Here is a 21,952-nt window from a genome sequence, read left to right as displayed (position 1 = left end):
TCCCTGGAATCTCTGTTCAGGGATGGATACATGGTCTAAGGTGGTCCAACTGGACTAAAGAGAAGAAATTTTGTCCATTTTGGGAGATGAGGTCAGTGTCTGTCTCTCTCTCTGCCTCTTTCTGCCTCTCTCCCTGTCTCCCTCCCTTTCCCCTGACCCTTCTGTCTATGTATCTCTCTCATCCACTGGTTAACAAAGAAATTTAGCTCCTCCGTTTCCATCAATTTACCACCATGATGGAAGGCAACTTGGTGATAAAAGTAACACAAGCTTTTACTTTTATGTTGTTATAATTGTAAATTGACATAAATTTCACTATGATTTATGCCAAATTTGAGTGGAATTGCTGCTTACAGAATTCCAAATGATACAGAATCTGGTACTCAGTCAGACATGACTTAGTGACTAAACAACAACTGGAAAAGGGTACAACCCACTTGAATACTCTCTACAGCAGAATATGTAAATCAGTTTGCTCAACACCTATTCTAACCCCTTTCAAGCTTTGAGTACTACAGAGATTGAAAAAAAACAAACCCTTTATTTCCCAGATTCCCTTTTTTTCACTCTTTACTTCCATTCTATTATATTCCATAACACTCAGAATCCCACTTCTTATCTCCGAAAGCACTTAATATTTATTAACTATCAATCCAGCTAACTTTTATCTGACAAATAATAAGTACTCCCAGACTCCCCTCTACAAGTCATTTTTGGTTCTGCTAATCAGATGCTCTCACACTAGATAATGATTTGGAACAATATTAGATGAATGGAGAGAGACTGGGCATAGGACATCCCTTTTGCTGAAACAAACTGCAACCAAGACAGCATAGTTCTAGATCTAGCAGGTGCAGCAACAGCCTCCTGATTCTGCATTCTAAAGCTGCAAAGACAGTGGCATCCTTAAGAGCTCTGTTCTCTGGTGCAGTTTAGAAAGTTTATTCCTGGAAGTTCAGCCTGGGTTCATTTCTTCCATTCTCCCAAAGACTCATTAATCTCTCTGGCACCCATTAATAAATCCATTTTCCTTGAACTTGTTAGAGTATATTCTGTTACTTGCCTCCATCAATAAGAACCTGACCAATAAACTGCCCTACACTAAAGATAACATATAATATTTACCGTCATATTCCCATAGCTGACCGTTTCCTTCCTTGTCTTTGCATCAAATCTTCCCTCAGTGTATAAGGTCCTCCTACACAATCATCCCATTTGCAAAAATTGCCCACTTCCTCCATGAAGAGATTTACATAACAAGGAATTAACTACAGAAGAAAGGAAGAAAACCAACCTGACAGAGGAAACAGCCCTGAAGAAAGAGCAGTATGACATCTGGCAGAGAAGGGGCAAGGTGAAGGAGAGAGTGTTTCAAGCATAGAGTAACATTCACAAAGGCAATAAAGTATCTCTTGCCACCAAGGACTGACCCTACAAATTCACAACTCGCTAGAGCTGGGAGTGATGCTCTCCCACATACTGCGGTTTGCTTGAAAATTAATATGGATATAAGTGATTTTTAGAGTCACTTGTCAGTAATTACAAAGCATAATAACTATGCACAAAAAACTATTATATTAGGAGGTGCTGCTGCTACTGCTGCTAAGTCGCTTCAGTCGTGTCCAACTCTGTGCGATCCCATAGACGGCAGCCCACCAGGCTCCCCCGTCCCTGGGAGTCTCCAGGCAAGAGTACTGGAGTGGGTTGCCATTTCCTTTTCCAATGCATGAAAGTGAAAAGTGAAAATGAAGTCACTCAGCCATGTCCGACTCTTAGCAACCCCGTGGACTGCAGCCTATCCGGCTCCTCCATCCATGGGATTTTCCAGGCAAGAGTACTGGAGTGGGATGCCATTGCCTTCTCCGATATTAGGGGCTATAGGAGCTAACTCCCAAAGCAGAGATCACAGTCTTCCACTCTTAAAGATTTATAGCGTAGGGGGAAACAAAGACATCTGAGAAGATCCAGGACACAACACAAAAACTAAAAAGACAAGTGCAAATTCACATAAACTGTAAATAAAAAAGATTCCAGTCACTGGAGTATCTAAAAGTAGGTGTACAGATATATAAAAAACATATGTAAAAATATTCAGAGAAAAATTTCCTAAAAGAATTCATTAACTCACCAAATATTTACTAAGTAACTACTATATGCTAAAAATTATTTTAGGTACTTGAGGACACAGAGAAGCAAGTAGAGGTCCTTGCTTTTATAAGGCTTAAATTCTAACTGAAGGAGAACTGGGAACAAAGGTTTCGAGGACAGGGCTGTAAATCAAAGCCCTGGTCATTCGGCTCATTTTCACTCCCCTCCTCTCCAATAATAATGGCAGTCAGCATTTACAGAACAATTATTAAGTGCCAGAATCTGTTAAGTGCATTACAATTATTATGTCTTGTAATCCTGGTAACAAACCTATGAAGCAAGTACTACTGTTAGTACCATTTTAAGGATAAGGAAACTAAAACTACAGAGGTTAAGTAACTATGCCCAGATCACAGAGTCCGGAATTGGTAGGGCCACAGGATTCATGGTTAGGTCTGTACCAAGGGTTTTTAGCTGCTACACAATATAGAGGACAAAATTATCTTTACATGAGATAAAGAATTGTTAAAATGGGGGCATGGAACTGTTACTGTGGCACAAGATTGACCATCTCTCAGGTTGTCTTTTTCCTTATCCCATAACATGAAGGAATAGATTCCCTAAGCAAGGGTCACTTTCAGCATCTGTTTCTATAGTTTCAAAAACAATGTCAAAAGGTTTCTAGGTGCCTAGTGAAAAGGTACTTTGAAAGCTGACACTATTAGCCACGGGCTGGGACCCTGTGTTTCCATGCTTTCATTAAGGGGTATATTAGCATTGTATTAATTGGCACAAACAGCTGTAGCATAAACCTCCTGCAGGATAGAAGCCTGGCGGCACACAGAACAAAGGGAAAGGCAGGAAAGCAATGATTGGCTGACCTGGATCCATCTAGGTCAGGCATGGCATTTGGTCCCTCTGCATTTCTAAGTTCTCATGAATGTGGATGCCCAGGCTGCAGCCCTCCTCATTTCCATCTCAATCTCCAGGAAAAATTACAATGATAACAAGAGCTATTGAGGCAGAGAACAGACTTTGAATATTAAAGTACACGCGAGGCAGGAGCTAGCAAGGAATAATAAGAGAGGTTCTCCATTAGGACATAACAAAGCACAGCAGTCAAACTCTACTCATTTACTTGCCATGTAAACTCTGTACCAAACAGTACCTTTTTCCCCATCTTCAGCCACACCATGAGGCTTGTGGGATCTTAGTTCTCCTCCCCAAACAGCATCTTTTCAAAGCGCTTTTCCAAATCTCTTCTATTACTGTTCACTTCTTCCTAACACTTTGCTTTATTAGGTAGCTCCTATATACCAGACTCTGAGCTAGGCCCCAAAGGAATATAATGAATAATGCACAGTCCCCAACATCAGGGAACTAAACCCAACATGGACAAAAACATACAAAGGAATTCCTGTTATCTGAGGATAGCTAATACCTAAAACTGCCAATTAAGTTAACTGATGAGAGACAAAAATTTCCTAGTAAATAAAAAGATAAAAAGTAGATGAGGCTTTTATCAAGATAAGTATAAAACAAAATTTTGTAATCTGTAATTTAATAAAATTTAACCTGTAATCACCACCAAGGTAATTCTTAAACCAAAGATCACTCACTGGGTCATTTCACATTTGGCTTTCAGAACACACTGATGAGAGGATCAATTTTGTAAAAGTATTCAAGAGCTTCACCAATTTTTCCCAAGGGTCTCTCTGAATCCTTTGTTACTCAAATCATTCTCCTCTGAGTCTGCGATTATGTCTTTATTCACACTAGTTTTTCCTTCAATTTTAAACTGGTCTAACTTAACCTAATTCTCATTTGTCAATGACATGGCTGTGTGTGGTTCAAGCCATTCTCCAGCATAACTTTATTTCAAATTCATAAAATTCTTCATGTTTTGCAGAAATTTCAGCTTTTGTTTTAGAACATACCTGCATCACACTCTTAGATGTTAATTACACTACCATTAGAAATGTAACTACTGACAAAGAGGGTGAGGAGAACAAAGCCCAGGGGTGAGCAACGAAGGGGATATTTGAGTGGGGACTGATTTTATAAGTGATTGGTTGCCATGGATAACAAATGACCATCCATACATGTAATCATAGTCCAAAGGATGGAATGAGTGCTATGAAAATTCAAAAAAGTTTAATATTTGTTGACAGTGGATAAATTATTTTATTCAAAAATTCAGTAAGTTTATTGAGAAGTTTATTGAGAGCCTACTACATCCCGGACACTGTTTAAGATACTGAGTATACAGCAAGGAACAAAACAAAGTATTACCTGTCTTAGACCTTTTGGGCTGCTATAACAGAATACCTGATACTGGGAAAGATGATTGGATGACATCACTGACTCAATGGACATGAGTTTGAGCAAACTCCAGGAGACAGTGAAGGATAGGGAAGCCTGGCATGCTGCAGTTCATGGGGCTGCAGAGTTGGACACAACTAAGTGACTGAACAACAGAATACCATGGGTGGCTTGGTGGCGAAGAATCCACCTGCAATGCAGAAGATCCGACTTTGATCCCTGGGTCAAGAAGATGCCCTGGAGAAAGAAATGGCAACCCACTCCAGTATTCTTGCCTGGGAAATCCCATGGACAGATAAGCCTGGAGGACTACAGTCCATGGGGTCATAAGAGAGTTGGACATGACTTAGCAACTAAATAACAACAGCAGAATACCATAGATTATGTGGTTTACAAACAACAGAAATTTATTTCTCACAGTTCTGGAGACTGAGAAGTTCAAAGGACCAGAAGATTCAGTGGTGAGAACTCTTTATGTGATTCATAGATAGTCATTCTCTCTCACATAGCAGAAGGAGAGAATAAGGACACTAATCCTATTGTGTCCTCATGACCTCAACTCCTCTTAAAGGTCCCACCTCCAAATATCACATTTGGTATTTGGATTTAACATGAATCTGGGGGAGACATAAACATTCAGTCTATAGCATACCATCAAGGAATTTATAGTCATGAATGGGTATATGAGGGCTAAAAGCCTACAGGGAAAAAATGACAGCTCAGTTGATTTAAGTTGAATCTTAAAGAGCAAAGAGCTTTAATAGCATACAGAAAAAAGGAATTCCAGGCTGAAGGAACAAAGTGATATATGAAAGTGAATAAAATTCAGTCTTTTAGGGATGGATTAGGGTCAAGTGAGATGAGGCTGAAGAAGTAGATGGGATCATATTGTAAAGTTCCCTGAGTAACAAACTAATTAGCATATTATTCCACCAGCAATGGGGACACACTGATCGGTTTTGAGAAGAATAGTTAACAGGATCAGGAAAATTATTTCAGACAGACTAATGGGTGAATAAGAGGACAGAAAGACTGGTCGCCAGGACACTAGTTAAGAGCTAATTACAAACCTAGAGAAAAGACTATTATGGTCTAAACCAGAGCACAGAAGATAGAAAGATAAAAACAAATTTGGAAAAAACTTCAGAGATAAAACTGACAAGGCTTGATAATCCTTGATAATGTGAGCTCATTCATTTAGCAAATATTATAACACTCACTATATTCTGGCACCACATTAAGGTGATGGGGAACAAAGGTGAACAAAAGAGATATGATCTTTGACCCCAAGGAGCTGAAAGGCTCGACATAAAACAGTCAGTAAGGACAGAATTACAGGTCATTATAAAAGCCATTACAGGGGCTGCCCTGGTGGTCCAGTGGTTAAGAATTTGCCTGCCACAGCAGGGGACACTGGTTCAATTCCTGGTGTCACAAGATTCCACATGCTACAGGGCAACTAAGCCCCTGGGCCACAACTACCGAAGCCTGCACACCCTAGAGCCTGTGCTCTGCAACAAAAGAAGCTACTGCAATGAGAAGCCCAAACACTGCAACCTGAGAGGAGCCCCCACTCAGCACAAATAGAGAAAGCCCACATGCAGCAATGAAGACCTAGTACAGCCAAAAATAACCAAATAAATTAAAGCTATTACAGAAAAAAACAAAATACAGTAAGAGGATAATGAAGGCGATCTTTAGATCAAATAGGTCCTGGTTCACAGTAGATACCCAATATTTAAAAAGAAGAAAATACTCAATTTTCTTAAAGAAGAAAAAGAGGTGGGAGAAAGAAGCTAGACTTCTGAAGGAAACCAGAAACAGCGGTTAGGGGAAGCATACCAGGGGAGAACAGGTGTGAAGGCCCTGAAGCAAGAGAGACTTTCTCAAACTTTAGGGGGATGCCAATATCTCTGAATCATAACCACTGAGGTGGAGAGTTGCACAAGATGAAGTTAGACAAACAAAAAACAAGGGCAAGTCACTCAAAACCTTAAAATCATGTTTAAGATTTGATATTTGGGAATTCCCTGGCGGTCCAGTGGTTAAGACTCGGCACTTTCACTGCTTTCACCAGGGCCCAGATTCAATCCTTGGTTGGGAAACTAAGATCCCACAAGAAATGCAATGTGGCCAAAAAGAAAAAAATTTATATTTTTTCCTAAATAAAATAAAAAGCTTTTACACGTTTCAAGCACAGAACTCAGTTAAAAGATAGTCCAAGGTAGAGGGGATAGTAGTCTGGATTAGGGAGGTGACAGCAGAAATGGAGAGAGGTAGATGAATTCAAGAAATATACAGAAGTAAAATTAACAAGGTTGGGAGTACAGTTTTCCATATGAAGGAAAGGAGAGAAGGTTGGTGTCAGAGTTGAATCTTAAATTTCAGGTTTGAGCAACCAAAAATCAAAAATCCCACTTAGTAAGACAGTGATAACTGGAAGAGGACCAGGTTTATGAAAAATGACCAAAAATGTAGTTCAGAGCATAGTAAGTAGGAGATGTTATAAGACTCCAAAGTATAAATATCAAGCAGGCAATTGACTATAAGGATCTAGAGTTAAGGAGAAAAGTTTAAGCTTGAAGTATCTGGGGAAATAGGGAAGCTGTGATCATACATACAGTATTCAAAGGTAGGATAATGAATGAAATCAAGTAGAAAAGAGCACAGTGTAAGAGAAGAGGATCTCTCCCTTGAGGAATTGCAACATTTAAAGTCAACATTGTAGAAAAAGGCAATAAAATAAATGGAATGGTCAGAGGTAGGAGACAAACAAGGAAAGTGATATCACAAAAGGGAAAAGAATATTTTTAAAGTGGGAGTAATCAATAAAATAAATATATGGAGAGGTCCAGAAAGACAAAAATAAAAAGGAAATTCCATGGCTGCTAACACCACAAAAGAGGGCTATGCAGGCCCTGTGAGCCTCTTGATGAAAGAACACATTAACATATATAAAGTGGTCATGCAAAACAAAACAAAAAACCTGAATTTTATCAAGCCTCTAGATTCTAACTTATAAGTAATATATAGGACCAAGGAACTTCTTAAACTGTAACAGGGTGATGCAAAATGCAGAGTGAGAAACTCAATAGGACAATTGGTTTCTTCAACAAATAATCTGAAAGGATGGGGGCGGAGAGACTGAGAGGGAATTTAGAAATTAAAGAAGACATAAATGAAATATCAGCCAATCTCTCTGTGTAGCCTTTGTTTCAAACTACTAAAGGAAAAAAAACTGACTTCTGCACCACAACAGAACATTTTGACGACATTAAAGGATTATGGGAAGGGAGGTGGTATATGCGTGGCTATGGTTTTGGAGTGATTTGCTTTTTTCTTTCTTAAGTAAATTTGGCACCATACGGGTCATTATGGACTTTAGCACAAGCAATTATGATAAGGTGGTGGGGACAGAAACAGAGTGGAGTAGGCTGCCAAGTAAATAGGACGTAAGGAATTAGAAGCAGAAGTTGTAAACAGCTATATAAAGAAGACTACCTTTGAAAGCGCAAAGATAGTGCTTAGCTTGAAGGCTGACATGGGATCTCAGGAGCACTACTGTGTGGTGGAGAAGAAAACTGTTTTCCTTTAAATAAAGCATTTGAATACTGCTTATGATAACTCTAAAAAGCAAAATGTAAGAAGATAGTGAAGTGAGATTTCTAAGACAGGATCCCAGGAATCTAAACGCATACAAAGGATCAGGCCTCTCCTTGAAAGAGAATCACTTCCTTCATAAAGAAAGGAATGGGTTCAAGTTCAAGTAGATTCTCAAATTCAGAAGTAGGAATATAAAGCTTCTATTTTATCTATTCTTTTTTAATTTATTCTGTTTCGTGATAAATGAGACAAAGTTGGGGGGGGAGGGGGGAGAAATGAAAGCACAAAGAGAAAGTGACAGGTAGAAACTGAAGGGAGAACTGAAGATAACCCTGAAGAAAAGTGGCTATTTCCAGATTTAGAAAACGCGAGGGGGAAAACAGGCTTTTGGAAATGGGAAATAAGTCAGTTGAACAGACCAACTCCTGAAGAAATCAATAAAAGAAAAACGGGTGGTATTTTTAGTTTCCAAATATTAAATGCTATCAAGAGCTTATTAGGTATACATATCACTGATTCAACAATTCCACTAATCAGAATTTATTCTAAAGAAATAAACTCTGAAAGTAGAAAGCTATATGTAATGTTATCGATAAAATTACAGTGTAATTTATAACAAGGAGAAAACTAAATGATTTTGATGGTTAGTTTTATGTGTCAACTTAACTAGCTTACAGTATCCAGTAATTCAATTAAACACTAATCTAGGTGCTGCTGTAAAGTATTTAATAGGTATTTTATAGATATAGTAAACGTCTACATTCAGCTGACTTTAAATAAAGGAGATTATTCTTCATAATATAGGTGGGCTTCACCCAGTTAATTGAAAGGCCTTAAGAGCAGAACTGGGGTTTCCATGCTAAGGAATTCCACCAGTTCTGTTTCTCAGGTACAACACTGACCAACACAATGGTTTTAGGCAAATTATGAAATATCATCTTAAATTTAAGGAGTAACATGGGGGGAATGTTTACTATAAGTCAAGGAAAAAAGGCAAACAACAAATGTAGGTTTATATTTTGATTATAATTATGTAAGTAAGTATGTTTACATACAAGAAAAAAGAAAACAGAAGAGTTCATTTATTTGACTGATGGAATTGTGTCTGAATTTTAAATTTATTAACAGTCTTACAAAAGTTGGTTAAATGGGGCTCTGTTATTTTTAATTGATGAAAGTAATGTATATGTTAAGCCTTATTAGAATTACTTGGCACTATAAAGAAATCGATACAAAACCACTGCCTGGGATAACACTAAAAAAGAAAAAAAAGAATATTCTGGAATGCAAATACGCCTAAAAGGGCCTTAATCCAATACCATTTTTCGGTAACATAATTCCTTAACTCAAATAAAAGGAAGAAAGACCCAGAATGGCAAAGTAGCTGGAGATCCCCTTAAGAATTTTCCACATCCTTACTGAGCATCAGGGCATACGTTCAACTTTGACTCAGGTCAAAGGTGTTTGTACTGGGCAGCTAAATATTTAACATAGTGAGGTTTCCTCTCTCCTAGCCTCTCCCAACACCGGACAATGAAAGGATTCTTGCATATTTGCTAAACTTGATTAAAGAGTCTATGCACCTCAGTTTGAATGCTGGCTCTACTCTTACTCATTCAGTCAGAAACATTTACAGAATAGCTACTATATATTAGGAACTGCATCTACAACAGACAGCAAAAAAAAAAAAAGAGATACTTTTTAAGGAAATAGGTACTATGTTAGAATTCTTTCTCTTCAGAAAAATGATTCTCTGGAGAGTAGGGTCTAGTAGACAGATATTAATCAAATAATGCCACAGAGTAACACGTAAGAGTATGAATGCTTCCCAGGTAGTTCAGTGGTAAAGAATCCTCCTGCCAATGCAGGAGACACAGGAGACGTGGCTTCGATCCCTGGGTTCGGAAGATCCCCTGGAGTAGGAAATGGCAACTAGGAAATGGCAACCCACTCAGGTATTCTTGCCTGGAAAATTCCATGGACAGAGGAGCCTAGTGGGCTACAGTCCATGGGGTTGCGAACAGTTGGACATGACTGAGCAACTAAGCACACACACACAAACCTAAATATATACTAATTGTCTCTAGGCCACTTAGGAAACTTGGACTTTCAAAGGTCTATCATAATGAAATTTTACCCTTTGCTCACCCACTTTCTTGTTTTGTTTTCAGTTATTTTGCAGATTACATATAGATAACGTCTTGAACTGATCAAGCAAAATCTACCCAGATACCAAATAAAAATCTCAGGATCTGAACTGGCCAGATAACTCCAGATGGGAAAATAATTTTAAATATAAGAAACTGTTATAAAATAATAATTCTTCAAAAAGTTATAGGGGAACTAAGAGTCCTCCCAACTATACCAAGTCCCTTTCTACCCATGCCACAGCCTGGAAATTAAAATTTTGCTCTGCTAGCCCATGGAGAATTGGTTCCACACTGAAACACTATTACTAATAGACTATGGGGGTCAGGGACTATGTTACTAAGTAGTAAAAGTGAGGGCGGGGAAAAGGAGGAGAAAAGGTAAAAGCAAACAACAAACAAATTAAAAAAAAAAAACTACTAGTCATAAAATAATTGAACTAAGAAGCTGACATCAAATTTAATACATTTATATCACAGCTAAGGAAAACCGAGGCTCAGGGTGGTTAAGTGACTTGCCATAGTTACACAGTAGTAATTATAAACATGTCTTCAAATCCCAACTTAATCTCTCTGCTTCTAAATTTCCTCATCTGTAAAATGAGTATAGAACAGTATCACTCTTGTAGGATTATTCTGAAGAATAAATGAAAAATCAAATGTAAAGTATTTAGCACTATCCCCAGTAAAAGGTCAGTTATAACAAGGCTGAGGGTGATGATTTGTTCCTGATGTCATTTATCCTCAGTATACAATGAAATTAGGGGTAGAAGGTGGCTGAGAAACAGGGAGTTCACCATCCCAAACTCACTTTTTAAAAAGATCAGAAGGGAGTAGATGAAATGCTACACTAATTATCTTTGTACAATAAAACTCTGACATTTGTTGTTGTCTTTGTTTTATCTTTTATTCTTCTGTATTCTCCATATTTTCTGCAAGAATCATGTATTACTTTCATAATAAAAGAAACTTAAATGTATTTTAAAAACAAGGGGATCTGAGTAAAGACAATCAAATTGGAAGAGTAACTATCTGATACTATTTTAGCTTGCTGGACCCTAGTTACCAACTCCTATATATATATTTTTTTTCCATGATAAAGGAAAATCCCAGAAAATGCTCACAGAATCTTAAGAGCTAAAAGCACTTGAATAGGTCACTTAGTCCAAACTCCCGACTAATAGCCAACATGAGTCAAGCACTTTACAGCTTACAAATTGCTATTCACTTATCTATGGAGCTCACTTATCTCCCATAAAAGTATAAGACAGCTAGTCTTATTGGAAAAAGTGTATTGGGAAAAATATGCGCTCGAGTCAGAAGGACCGGTCCTCAAACCACAGCTGTGCTGTACAGCCTCAGGTGTTTCAATTAACCTCTGTTTTCATTTCTATAAAATGGACATGAAATAATACCTGTTTAAGCTAACCCAAGGAGCTGTTGAAAGAATAAAGTGAGATAACATTAGTGAAAGTACTTTGTACACTATCCAAAAGGTCGTTCATCATCTGGGCCTTGCCTTCCTGCCCTTTCTTACCACTCCCCACTCTGCACCCCATCCTCTAAGTGTACTACATTACTCAGGGTTCCCCAAATTATGCTCTCAAGCCTTCTAATCTTCATACTGCTCTCTTTCAGGAAGGTTCTCCTTTCCCTTCTCTTTCTACCTCTCCCCCGCTGCCTTGGTTAACTCCTGCTTATCTCTCCAAATCCAATTTAGGTTCCACTTCCACTGAGAAGGCTTGCCAAGCCATCCCTACTTCAGGTGAAGTAGATGCCTTTCCTGTCTTCACATACCACCAGTATACATATCCATGTGTCATTTTTTTCTCAATATAATACAATTGTCTACAGTCATGTTTGGTTCTCAACTATAAATTTAAAGGTAGGCACCAGGTTACAATCTGTTTCTTCAGAGCCCGTGACAATGCCTGATGCATAATATGTGTTTAGCAAGTAAATGGACTTTAGATGACAATTGGAGAAGGAAATGGCAACCCACTCCAGTATTTTTGCCTAGAGAATCCTGCAGACAGAGGAGCCTGGTGGGCTGCCGTCTATGGGGTTTTGCACAGAGTCGGACACGACTGAAGTGACTTAGCAGCAGCAGATGACAATTAAAACAGTTTTCATATAGTAAGTACAAAAGACATTTATGCAAAATATTATAAGGCAGTACTTTCAAACTTGGCTGCATATCAGAATCATCTGTAAATTTTCAAGAATAAGGATTCCAGAAGACTGCTTAAGTAGACCTGAGATACAGTCCAGGCAACTGTATTTTTTTTTTTCACATCTTCACAAGTAGTTCAAGCACATCGCCAAAACTAAAAACCATTGCTATACATAAATAGACATAAATAGTAGTCACAAAATTACAACAATTGTACCTAACATCTATATAACTTAACATCTTACAATTCATTTTCACATATTATTCATTTAATCTTCACAACAACCCCGTAAGTTAGGTATTATTTTTATTTTCCAAATGAAGAAATAGAGGCCTAAATAAGTGTCCTAGTAGGTCTTTGTCTAACTTTTCTTTCTACATCTTCTCCTTCCCCAGAAAAACTACAATAATATTGCCATAATATACAAAGTACTATGAGACAAGAGTTTTGATGAGGAAGCCATCAATCCCTTTGTGCAAATCAGAGAGAGAGAAAATGAGAAAAGCTAAACCATGAAAATACAGGCAGACAGACAAAGGTAGAAGCTACACGTATACTGTCATTTATCATCTCCAAAGATTCAAAAGGCAGATACTATAAAGGAGAAGAATGCTCTTGTCAGCTTCAGTACTTACACAAAGTGAAAGGGAAAGGGACATTGCAGAGGACTGGAAGTGGAAAAGTGGAGGAAGAAAGCCCCATAAACAAGAATGAATTTCCCAATGCTGCAAGCAAATTACCACACACCATCTCCATGAATAAGAGCCAAAACATAATGGAGTTTTTTAATAAGACTTAGGTCAATTTTAGAGAATTAATCAATACCAAATAAAATCCTATTTATGAGGGATCAATGAAGCTCTGGTTCTTTTTTCACTTATTACTACACTACTCCTAGAGAGGGGATAATCTAGAGGATCCTGACACACAGATTTCTCCCATCTCAAAGACTAGATGAGAGAGTGGAAGAAGTTATTTATAAGAGATAAAGCTTAACACTAAAGCAGAGAAATGTATTGCACTATGTTAATAAATTTACATTGGCAAAGGAAAAACAAATATTCAGGCACAAGTGACTCAGAATACAGATAAAGTCTGCTCTCTCAACTTCAATGAGTTATCCTGTAAGTGTTATCCTGTAAGTCTGCAATATCATGACCATATGGCAGAGTTTTATCAGCAATTATTTTTTTGTAGTTCAAACCATGGACTTCAGTCAGGATTTTCTTAGTGAGAAGAGGTTAGAGAGTTTAGAGAGCAATCTAAAAGGACATTTCTAGTGCCCCAAAGTTTAGCCTCATAGAGTTTAAAAGGTTACTGCCTTTTATGATATAGTGGCAAAATAAAATAACACATTTAGATTTTTAAAACATAGTTTTAAATCAATATTTAGTCATTTCCTAATGATATGCCTTTGAGTAAGACAACATCTCTATGATACTAACTTATAAAATAAATATCTGTCTCATAGATGGCTGTTGTGAAGCTGAATAAAAAGTACCAGGGAAGGATGTTATTCTTTTACCTAATCATGATAAACATAAACACAAGTAAATCTTTCTTCACCCGTCGTTCTATGCACAAAGAAAGAAAGCTAAATGAAGAAAAAACTTAACTTTCACAGAATAAACTTACAAAACATTTCTAAACTCTGCCATACAGAAAAATTAAAGCAGCTGGAATAACGAACACAACACATAATTGCTTGTATCAGATGGATATGGACTGGAACTGAGGTCTGTCACTTTCAGCAAAACCTTGAACAAGATCCCTTCACCAGTCTAAGCCTAGCCTCTTTATCATTGAAATGGAGATACTAGCAATCATCTTACAGGTTCATTTTGAAGACTGGAAAAAATATCTCGCGTGGTATCTGGCACAGTGTGGTCTGTAACCTTTTTTGACACCAAGGACTGGTTTCATGGAAGACAATTTTTCCACAGAAGGGGGTTGTTCAGGATGATTCAAGTGCATTACATTTATTGTGGACCCTATTTCTATTATTATTATTACCTAAGCTCCACCTCAGATCATCAGACATTAGATCCCAGATGCAGACCCCTGGGTTGGGGATCCCTGCTTGTTGTTCAATAATGTAAACTGTTGTTAATAAGTTTACCACAACCTAACAACTAGGTAACAAATTATACTTTTCAAAAGTGTTTTTATATTCAATATTTTTTAGTTGCTTCATAAACCTGTAAGCCAGTCATAGCAACTGTTACTATCCTGATTTTAAAGTTACAACCAAAGGCACAGAGATAAAATAATTTCCGTAAAGTCATGCAGTAATATCAAGACTAAATTAAGGTCTCCTGACTTTCTTTGGGTTTCATTAACCACCCACCCAAAATAATAACATTAGTCCTTAGGAATTAAAATGAAACAGCACATTCTTTTTGATAAATTTTTCTCTTTTATTATTAAAAAAGTTTTATTCCCCTACTTCCTAGTCATGATTTAGAAAAACAAAAAGGGGGGAAGGAAATTTCATTAAAACCAGCAACAATAGAATTGAGAAGTATCCCAAATTAGCAATTGCTGATTCTACCTTGATTTTTGTTTTAGTTTCCCCCAATAAAACTGCCAACCTCTTAACTAAAAAATGTTTAAGGTCTACTTATCAAAATGATGCTTGTTTGATCAACTTATAATTTAGAAAGACAGCTTTCTCCCACCTTTATGAGTATACATCACTTTATCCCTCCATTTAACTCCTTCATTTCCATACTTATTATATAATGTTGTAATATCTTTAATTCCTTAAGGACTTGAACCACATCCTCCGTACATCTGTCCCACCATGGGACCCAGCACATGGTAGAGAAAGACTCAACAACTGTTTATAAATGAAGAATAAATAAATGAAGCCAATCTCCCAGAGGGAAGTTAGAAAAAGAGAAAACTGGATATGGTATCTTAGGCCTAATAAGAAAGTGAAAGAAACAAAACACTTTAAGAGCTTCACAAGGAAGAGAAACCTTTGTGTGGAGTCAAACAGGTCCTTGTATGGCTTTAAGTTATCACTAGAGAAAGACAAAAACCACAGGAGATCCGGAAGAGACAGTTTCAAGTCAAAAGGTTCAAAAGTTAGGGTGCTTACTTAAACTTGCAAAACTAAGTGCAATCCTGGCCTAGGATATTTCAGCTGCAGTTTTCAGATCCTGAAAAAAAAGAACAAAAGAAGAAAAAATCATGCAGATTCTGACGGAGAAAGAAGTAAAAGGGTGGGGGGGAGCTCAATCTATTGATAAAATAAATCCCCCAAAATGTTGGAATCCATTTGGATTTGCATACTGGAGTGAGGTTCCTCTTCCTACTGAAAACTGTTCTTCAATAAAACCCAATGTAGCAGCTGGCAGTAAATAGAGTTAAATCATTTTTATATTATTCATTCAACAAATATTTGAATGGCTGCTATATGCAGTCACTAGTTTAGCCCCTGGGATTACAGAAGTAAATAAAACAAAATTCTCTGCTTTCAGGAAGCTTTCAGTTAAGTGAGAAAAACAGATGATATGAAATGGAATGGAATAGAATAGGATGGAATGGAATGAAACTGAACAGAATGGAACAGATGGGATGGAATGGAACAGAATGGAAGGAAATGGAATGGAAGGTCAGGCACTTTGTGCTATGGAAGAAAGAGGAGGCAGGGAGAAAGGAAGCAGGGAGGGAGGCGGCAAGGTAATGGTCTTATTAAAGGCAGATCATTTAACACAGTGGTTCTCAAACTTTGGCGAGTATCACAATCACGTGGAGGATTGTTAAATATCTGGGGTTCCCAACCCCAGAGTTTTTCATCTGTATGTCTGGAATGGGACAAGTAATTTGCAAGTCCAACAAATTCTCAGATTCTATTGATGATCCTGGTACAGGGACTACACTTGGAGCTAAAATTATTCTAACCCAAAGAATTAGGTAATCTCAAACTCAAGGGCTTTGATTTGCTTTCTTCACTCATACATTCATTTCAAACTCTTATTCAGTGCCAGAAACTTTGCAAGGCACTAAGACTAAAGAGATCTTGCCCTCAAAAAATTCACAGGTTAATATTTGCAACAATGTGATAAAGTCAAAAAAAATTGCAACAAAGTGCTATAGAGATCTATAAGAGTGGTCTCTATAGAAGCCCGAGAACAGAAAAGCAACTCATTATACGGAGGTAATAGGAGGAAAAACTAAGGGACACTTTCATTTTTCTCCCAGAAGTATAAGTGCTTCTCCATAGGCAGGTGCAGGATGGCATTTTAGACAGAACAGCACATGCAAAAGCAGAGATGAAAAGAGGGTGGCAAGGAAGTTGTAGAAAGTGAGGCTGCAAAGGCAGGCAGTACTCTAATTTCTGAGAGCTTCTTATTCGTATCAAAAAGTTTAAAATTTTATCTTTAGGCAATGACTAGTCAGGAGTGGGGCTGGATATATAGTGCCTTCCTTTTAGAAATACTTGGACTACCTGATGTGAAGAGCCAACTCACTGGAAAAAACCTTGATGCTGAAAAAAACTGAAGGCAAAAAGAGAAGGGGACCACAGAGGATGAGATGGTTAGATAGCATCACTGACTCAATGGACATGAATTTGAGCCAACTCCAGGATACAGTAGAGAACAGAGGAGCCTAGCCTAGCTTGCTGCAGTCCCTGGGAGTTGCGAAGAGTCAGACACATTAGTGACTGAACAACCACCTCCTTTTAGAAAGCAGTCCTTCCTCCAAATTTAACACAGGGCTTCATACCATGTGCTTAGTAAATGTATACTGAATTGAATATACGTTCAAAAAAGCTCTTTGTCAAGTGCTATCTCACAGAAGAGAGGCAGGTCACTACCTTCCTTTCAGGACTCACTTTGACCAGGACAAGACTTGTAAAACAGGTCCAGCAGCCTCAATTATTGCACACTACTCCCTGCACAGCGGTTGTAGAGACTAGGGAAGGCCTTCATTGTTTACAAGCCTACCTCACCCACTAGACTTTGAGCTCTTTGACAGACAGGGAATGTCTTAACAGTTTCTGAATCCCCACAGCCCTAGCAGGAGACCTGAAACACAGTAGCTCTCCAGACTCCAGTAATATTGGGTAAATGAATGACTGAATAAGCAAATTTACGAGACAGACCCATAAGCTAACTGCATAAGCTTCATGGAATGTTTCATGATCTATCATTCAAAATCCTTTTTTTTTCTTTTTGCCACTTTATTTATTATAATTGAAGGATAATTGCTTTACAGAATTTTGCGGTTTTCTCTCATACATCAACAAGAATCAGCCATAGGTACACCCATGCCCCCTCCCTCCTGGACCTCCCTCCATCTCCCTCCCCATCCCACCCTTCTAGACTGTCACAGAGCCCCTGTTTCAGTTCTCTGTTCCAGTTTCCCTTGTTCAGTTACAATACACATGGTATTGTAAATTTCCATGTTACTCTCTCCATACATCTCACCCTCTTTTTTGAGAAGTAGAGTTTCTAGTTAAGATGAGGTGGATTTCATATGCACCTGATTCAGGATTTTCCAAATAGTAACAACAACAACAAAGTGTTAACAAGTGCTGTAGCATAAATCCTGCCAAACCTCTGAGGGACTCAATGAGAAAGTTTTGCCTGAAAGGATTATGGGGGTGGGTGCCAGCAAAGACTTCATGGGAGGTTTGGCCAGAGTTGGGGGGGTGGGACGGGGGTGCTTCAGTAAAGTCTTGAAAACTAAGTAGCACAAAAGCAAACAAGCAAACTCCTGGGCCTTTAAAACTGGAAGTGACCTGCTCAAGGTCACACAGGAAGTAGGAGAAGTCATAAGGTAAGACTAAGGAGGTATTTGTGTACTGTCGACTCCTCTTTTCCCCTGACAAAGTTTAGACAGGGCACAAAGACACAGTAGGCAAGATTAAAGATTTTTCTAGGAACAACTCTTAAAGGTTAGACTAGTGACTTCAAATTTTTATTGGTAACCAAACTACTAACCCTTCTCATCACCTTTCACAGTCCTGGGAGGAAAAGCGCAAAACAGTTATCCAAAGGGCTAAACAAACAAAAAGCACTTTGCTCTCAACACGCAAAACTTCTCAAGTATTCTTCCAAAACACTCCCAGCAATGTTTGCTGTGAAAATATTCAAGACAGTAAAGGTTATAATAATCACGTCTTTTGAAATGGAATAAGAAACATAAAATAACTCCAAATCTCGTCTCCCCGTGTTTTAACGCCACAGGTTTAGAGTATTGCCGGTGTGGGGGAGGGGCGGCATAAGTCAAGCACTGTCCACTCGTATTTTTCAAGGAGTTCAACTCTATAGGTGATCCCCACGGCCAGGACAAAGGTGACTTTTCTTGTGCACAATGAACCTGTCGCCGCCTTGCTAGGTCCCCCTACGCGGTCCAGAGTTAGGATCCGAGGACCACAAAGTTCAGGAGGCAGTCGCTCCCGGAGCCGGACCTGCGAGGTCTCCCCTCCGCTGACTTGCCCTGGCTCTCTGGGTCCTCAGGCGTCAGAGACCCGCGGCCACGCGGGTTACTACACAGGGGGCCTTTGTTGGTCCGACAGAAACGGCCATCCTCGAAAGAGACGCCCCCGCCTTCCCTCACCTAGCGCCCGCATCCGCCCGGCCGCGGCGGGGAATGAATGGGTCCCGGAACCGCCACCCCGCGCCTCCCCCAGCCCGGCGCCGCAGCCCGGCAGCCCGCAACGCCAGGGGTACAGGGCGGGAGGCCGGCTCTCACCGTCCGCGCTTGTTCGGCTCGACTCGGCTCCTCCTCCTTCTCCACCCCGGTGTCCGCGGCCGAGCCGCGGAGTGAGCGCTCGAGTGTGCGCAAGGGGCCGCTTCACTTTCTCCCGCCCGCCGCCGCCGCTGCCGCTCGCCCGGCGCCTCCCGACCCGCTCGTGCCGGGAAGTCCCCTCAGGACAGGGCGAGGATGCGGGGGAGGGGGTCAGCGACCGTGGCTGGAGTCGGGGAGGCGGAGGGACCTAGGCGACGCGGCTGAGGGGGGCGCTTGCTCGGAGATATGAGGAGCTCGGGTGGCCTCTGGGGGAGGAGGTGGAAAGACAGAGAGTTCTTTGAGGGGCTCTCGAGAGCGCGGGGCTCCGTGAAAGAGGGGGTAAAAAGTCTGAGGGAAAAAAGCGTCTGGGGCAGGACGGCAGAGTCGATGAGGAAGACGCTACAGACGAGCAGAGAGGGAAAGGGGTGTGGGGGCGAAACCGTGAGGGGCCGTCTACGGTGCTGCCCACACCTTGGACTCCAGCTGCAGCGGCCGCTGAGCCGCCTCCCCCACCTCAGCCGAGCTATTGTACGCCGCTGGCCGGGCGGACCGCCTCGCCCACCGGCCCCCGCCCCTCCCCTTGAGGCACAGGCGCCGGCGGAGCCCCGGCCCGCCCCACCTCCGGCAGGTGGGAGGGGGCGGGGAGGACAGGACGGACCCACGTGAGCGAGGCCAAGCCAGGCGTGGGGGCGGGGAAGGGCCACTCCTGGAATGACGTCATCGGCGCATGACGCCAGAGACTGGGGAAGGCACCCGGCTGCCCGTGACGTCATTGCGCTCGCCTCTCTCCTCTGACCGCGCAAGGTCTACTGCTTCGGGCTCCTTCGAGGCAGAAGGCTTTGGGCCGGTTTCAGGGTTGTTAGTGGTATAGTCATGGTCAAAGAATACGGCTCACACCCTATCTTATGGTCCTCTCCGCATCCGCTAGCTCGATGCCAAGCGCTGAATTTGGAAACTTCCCCATCTCCTATGACCTCAGAGCCAGACGTTTATTATACTGGATTTGGGGCGGGGGAGGGGCGCGGTGGGAAGGAGGCAAAGAAATGGTAATGGAGGTTTCAATTGTTGTTACTGACAGGAAAAGAATGGGCTTCTTTTCCTAGTTTCTCCCTATAAAGGAGGCTACATTCAACGCAAACCTTTTGCCTGAGCTCGAATTCTGTTTCCCAGTGCCTCCTCCGTTTTCCAGTGTAGTGTTTGCATACCCGCTCTGTACGTCAGATTCCATACGACCAAAACTGAAACGTTCAACATTAGCGAGGAAGGGTTTGGAATCAGATTGCTTTGTTTCAAATTTCAGCTATACAAATGTTAGTGATACGACTTTAACATTTCTAAGCCATAGTTTCTCTGTAAGTAGTACCTGTATCCTTTCTGTAATAATAGTTAAGTGCAGTTTAACACGTATTAAGTCGTTTGGAATGCTGGCTATTCCTACCACCATTTCCCCTCAAAATTGTGACTCACATTACTTCTTGATCATAGAGAATGGACCGTCATTCAGCAGTTCACTGACCCAGAAACCTGAACTTAGCCCCCATTCTTCCTCGCTGAGCACTCATCAAATTGGTCACCGTCTTTGTAGAGTATCCTACATATTTCTCAAGTTCTTGCCCTTCTGTTCACTCATCACCATCACCTAGACAACTGGAGCAGCTTTCAGAGTCTCCAGATTCAATCCATTCTTAATGACCAGATTTTTTTTTCTTTTTTCTTTTGTCTTGGGGTATAGCAAATTAACAGTGTTGTGATACTTACAGGTGAACAGCAAAGGGACTCACCTATACGTATACATGTATCCATTCTCTCCCAAACCAGAGTGTCCTTTTAAAAACACAAATCTGATGCCTTCCCCTGTTTAAATACTCTGAAAGGGTTTTGTTGCTTTCAGGATAAAATCTAAACTCCTTAATTTAGCACTGTACAACCTTGGTGCTTACACCAGCTTGTCTAGCTTCATCTCACATGGTATATACTTTGTTCCAGCCACACTGAAATGCTACTTAATGTTCTTTGAACTTACATTTCTTCATGTCTATAGCCCTTCTCTTTTATCTCACTGGCCAAAGCCTATTCATTCTACAAAGCCCAGTTCAAACGTCCTGTTCCTTTGTTCTTTCAATTAATATTTCTTAAGTTTCTCTGAGCCTTCACAATGCTGTCATCTTATAGTACTTCATGCCGTTTATGGCATGTAACAGACAGTGTAGTAACTGTATTTGTGTATGTGACTCCCTGAGCTCCTTTAGAGCGAGTTATATTCCTACCCATACTATCCATATCCCCAGTATCTAGAATATGCCTGACACATAATATGTTATGAAAATGTGCTTAATAAATGATCACATAATACTTACCATGTGCCAGATAACTGTTCTAAGCACCATCTCTTTTAAACCTGTAACAACCCTCTGAGATAGTCTACTGTTATCCTCCACCCCTCCATTTTATTGGTGAGGAAACCGAGGTGCAGAGGGGTTAAGTAACTTAACCCAAGATCATAACCCAGTAAATTAATTCTAAACTATTTTTGGATAGTCTCAATGGTGGGCAGAATAATCAGTTCAGTTCAGTTCAGTCGCTCAGTCGTGTCCGACTCTTTGCAACCCCATGAATTGCAGCACGCCAGGCCTCCCTGTCCATCACCATCTCCCAGAGTTCACTCAGACTCACGCCCATCGAGTCCGTGATGCCATCCACCCATCTCATCCTCGGTCGTCCCCTTCTCCTCCTGCCCCCAATCCCTCCCAGCATCGGAGTCTTTTCCAATGAGTCAACTCTTCGCATGAGGTGGCCAAAGTACTGGAGCTTCAGCTTTAGCATCATTCCTTCCAAAGAAATCCCAGGGCTGATCTCCTTCAGAATGGACTGGCT

The 21,952-nt window shown here is 40.4% G+C and overlaps 1 protein-coding gene across 2 annotated transcripts in view; it reads right to left on the bottom strand.

Moving 5' to 3' along the window:
- Positions 1-19,603, bottom strand: part of PAK1 (p21 (RAC1) activated kinase 1) — a 162,228-nt gene extending 142,625 nt beyond the window's left edge. The window contains exons 1-2 of one of the 2 annotated variants that reach the window (XM_018043395.1): positions 19,043-19,603; positions 15,438-15,498 (exon numbers count right to left, since the gene is read on the bottom strand). The gene's annotated coding sequence lies outside the window, so the exon portion shown is untranslated. The remainder of the gene's footprint in view (positions 1-15,437; positions 15,499-19,042) is intronic. The other variant, XM_018043396.1, reaches the window with a different exon arrangement.

The sequence above is a fragment of the Capra hircus genome, chromosome 29 (assembly GCF_001704415.2).
Source record: "Capra hircus breed San Clemente chromosome 29, ASM170441v1, whole genome shotgun sequence".
NCBI classification, from domain to species: domain Eukaryota; kingdom Metazoa; phylum Chordata; class Mammalia; order Artiodactyla; family Bovidae; genus Capra; species Capra hircus.
Note: the sequence above shows the minus strand (reverse complement) of the source record. Positions and strands in the feature narration are given on the sequence as shown.